The sequence below is a fragment of the Octopus sinensis genome, linkage group LG12, assembly GCF_006345805.1.
Source record: "Octopus sinensis linkage group LG12, ASM634580v1, whole genome shotgun sequence".
Lineage (NCBI taxonomy): Eukaryota > Metazoa > Mollusca > Cephalopoda > Octopoda > Octopodidae > Octopus > Octopus sinensis.
Window position 1 is genome coordinate 28,780,663 of NC_043008.1, and position 4,589 is coordinate 28,785,251.

Here is a 4,589-nt window from a genome sequence, read left to right on the forward strand (position 1 = left end):
TCTATGATAATACTTCTGTGAAGACAAATCAATCAATACTCATTTAAAAGGCATTCTGATTTATTTCTCTCTCTGTCTCTCCTTCTCTCCCTCTCTGTCTCTCTCTCGCTCGCTCTCTCCCTCTATGTCTCTCTCTCCCCCACTACGTCTCTCTCTTTCTCTCTCTTGCAATATCTCTGTCTGTGTATGCCTGTGTATCTGTCTGTCTGTCTCTCTTTCTTTCTCTCTCTCAATGTCACCTCTTTCCTTCGTATTCCCTGTTTTCGGATGTATATGCATATCTTGGATCCATCCCAATAAATAATATTTTTTTCAGTTGCATGAACTAAAAGTTGGAAGGGGACGGGATAATCTACCTTCATCAACTTGCCATGAAAGCGGGTAGTAATTTTATCTACAACTTATTTTTAGCGCAAGTTTTGAAGAATGCAGTGCGATTTTAACAGTTATGTTTCAAAGCTGTTATGGAAGTGACATAGGAACATCTTCGCTATATTTTGCTCTATAACTTCAATAAATGTAACAACGTAACGGAAAGTGCAAGGAATATTAATACAGTATATGAGGATCGGGTAAGAAGCGTAAGCCAGTGTCAACGGTCTTTCCGGAAATTCCGAGTCTAGAAACGAGCCTCGTCCTAGAAAATCTGTAGAGTTCGACGAGAAAGTCTTGAAAACCATGGAGGAACAAAATCGCATCGAACTCTTGAGGAACTAGCAGAGAAGCTTGGATTTGGTCATTGAACTATTCATCGACACCTACGTGCAATCGGGCAAGTAAGCAAATTAGGTCAAAAGGTTCCTCACAAAATTTCCGAGTTTCAGTTTTGGCCACATACAGCGAGGATGATATTCCAGAGGTTGGAGCAGTTTTAATGGGAAACGACACTCCAACCACCATATTTGCCGAATACTGCCATATCTGATTATCGTTTATTCAAAATAATGTGGACAGAAAAAAAAATATCTGTAGACGAGTATAGTACAGTACTGGAGAAGTATTTTTCGTCACATACAAGTGAAATTTGGAAGAGGGGCCTTGCAAGTCTACCAGATAGATGAAAGAGTATTGTAGAAAACGAAGGAGGATATATATATATTAGAGAACTTAGTTTATCTTGATTTTAAAGAATAAAAGAATCATAAAAAGCTGTATTCTTTATGGGATGACCCAATATATATGTAAATATATGTAAATACATGCATATAAATATATATATATATATATATATATATATATATATATATATATATATATATATATATATATATATATACTCAATCACTACTGGGATTGTTTCTGCTATTTCTTTTTTCTGATGATCTATGCAAAGGGAATACAAGCATTTCATCGCTTATTTAAGGATCAACGGACACGAATGGAAATAAAACTTATTCAAAGGCTTATGAGAAGCTGACTAAATTTTTCAAAAAATTATATCAAGCTTGCTGAATTTTATTCTAGATTGAATATATAGTTTACCAACAAAAATGTCGTTCAAAATTTTGTCTGTTTTGACAATTGGTATGTATACAATAATAATAGAAACTGTAAATGCCAAAAAATTATTTCGATGTTTTTTTCGTAGAACGACAAATAACTTCACTAAAATTTATTTGATTAACTCATTTTCTCATTCTGCAGTTCATTGAATATGAAATTATATTTACTGATGCGGGGAGTTGATGACATGGCTACACTACAACTGAGAATGATTTTTCAAAATCTGTTTTCTGAACAGATGTTGTTTATATAGTTGCCCGGGTTCATATCGTTCTATATATTGTTCATTTCATTATACATTAATTATGGCGGTGAGCTGACAGATCCGGTATCACGTTGGACGAAATGCATAGCGGTGTTTCGCCCGTCACCACGTTCTGAGTACAAATTCCGCCGAGGTCGGCTTTGGCTTTCATCCTTTCGAGGACGGTAAAATAAGTACCAGTGAAACACTGGGGTCGATGTAATCGACTAGTTCCCTTCCCCAAAATTTCTGGCCTTGCGCCTATAGTAGAACGGATTGTATATGGGTAGCAGTGAATCGAATTGTGTAATACGATGTAATAGTAAACATAACAGTAATAATAATAATAACAGTACTAATAATAATAATAATAATAATAATAATAATAATAATAATAATAATAATAATAATAATAACCCGACGCTTGTGGGTATAGTTATTTTGGAAGTTTGAAGCTGGATGACATTCTACACAGGGAAATGTAAGTCAAGGTCAGCGAGGCATATCAAAAAAGGCAGAAGATGGTGTTGAACTCTACCTGAATGCCGAAAATTTGATTACCGTAATGAATATCGCGGCAGTTGCGGTAGTCAGATATAGTGCGTCAATCGTCAAATGGATTAAAGAGGAAATATCAACTCTGGATACAAGGACAAGAAAGTTGATAACGCTGCATGGGGTGCTAAACCCTAAAGCAAACATAAAAATTATGTATGTATGGATTGAAAGGAGAACGCTTGCCGAGTATTTGTTAAATAGCGACGAAGACCTGCTGCAATATGCCGCGAAGGATATGGGTGTAAATGAAGATGAAATGATGAGCAAGGAAGAGTTTAAACAAAAAGCTGAGAAGAAAAGAAAAGAAGACCTTGAAATGAGAATGCATGAACAGTTTGAAATGAATACACAGGACGTTAAGTTTAATACAGTATTCTGGGCATGGCGTGATTTGAAGTGTACCATTGAAAGTTCTGACACCCAGAAACGCAGCCTCCATGGAAAAAGTGTGGAAAATGTGACCCACTTGGTGAGAATACAAGCGCCGCACGATAAAGTGTGTGTATATCCATTGACTCTTATACCGTAAATGAAATAACAGAGAACTGGTATGAAGAGCTACCAAGTAAAGTTATGCAGGAGGACGGAAAAGTAACTATACTCTAGGGCTATAATTTTCAGACGGAATGTGTAGTCGAACACCGTCGGCCGGATATCGTCATATTGAATAAGAGCAACAAATACTGTCAGATTATACCAAATAACATGAATATTGTAAGTGAAGAACATTATTTACATTTGACGGATATTTGTCCTCACCTTGTTTGTTGTTAACACAATGTTTCGGCTGAGTTACCCTCCAGCATTCATCAGCTGTCTTAGAGAAATTTCGAACCTGGGTTGTTACTCCTAAGGTATTTTTCGATGTAATTATTATTATTATTATTATTATTATTATTATTATTATTATTATTATTATTATTACGTTATTCAAAGACGATACATGCCGTCCCCTCAAAATAAGAGTAGGCGAACATTTCAAAGCTGTGACACAAGAGATATTGATAAATTGGGTATAGCTGATCATGTATGGAAAATGGAGACTACTTCCCGAGTAGGATGAACTTACAATAATAGATAGAGAACACCCCTGGAAAATACGAAAACTGAAAGAAGCAGCACATATGCTAGGACACAATAACCTCCTAAGCAGACAGTGCAGATATGAGCAGCATATGGGAACCGGTATTATGGAAAGATAGAAAAATATTAGATTTATAAGCCCAAAAATTCACTCCATAATTACCCAGAGGCATAGGGCATATGTGATAAAGATTCTACTAACAGTTTCGCAAGTTTGGTATAGATGATTTGCTGTGGCAGCGCACGTGCCTGGGGGGGTGCTTATACATATATACACACAAACACACACACACGCACGCACACATACACACACACTCACACACACACACACACACACACACACACACACCACACACACACACACACACACACATATATATATATATATATGTTTGTGTGTGTATATATATAAGCACACCTCAGATGCGCTGTCTCAGCAAAATGTGTGTGAATATGTAAACACGTGAACAGCAAATCATCTATATCAAATTTGCGAAACTGTGGGTAGAATCTTTATCACATATGCATTCATATCTCTACAAATCATCTGTACGTATTCTCATTACTGTTTCTCGGTTTCTCGCTTATACACCAATAATAATTATAAACTTTTTGCAACTCATACACTGAAGCGTAGATAACACATACTGAATGCATGGTATTTAAATGCCTGTACCAAAGACAAGTGCCATTCCACTGATACAAAAAAACAACAAATATGGTAAGTGTTCAGTAAAAGCATGCTATAAAACGAGATCAAATAATAAAGGAGAACGTAATAGTACATGGAAGAGATTTCAACACACGCCCAGTGGCTGTTTGTTTCAAAAATTAAAAGCTATAACGATGGACCCTTCTCTTAATGTCACTGCGCAAACAAATAACAAACCCCAAAAGAGCGATGGACAGATATCCATGACTACAATGATCTGATTATACGCACACTACATTGCAGCACTCCCACAAAACATTCAGGAAGAAACTCATACACTAAATTACCAACAAAATTTACAAGCCACGCATGTACCATAAAATTCACACACCCAAACGACATAACTTGCTCTGCACAAACAAAACACAATACAAATACTAACACAAAACATGATTCTAACCAAACTCCATGACAAAACGTTCTGACGCTGACGTAATAAAATATCCTCCCCACCCCCAGAATTGCTACACACACTTCACCAGAAGCCTG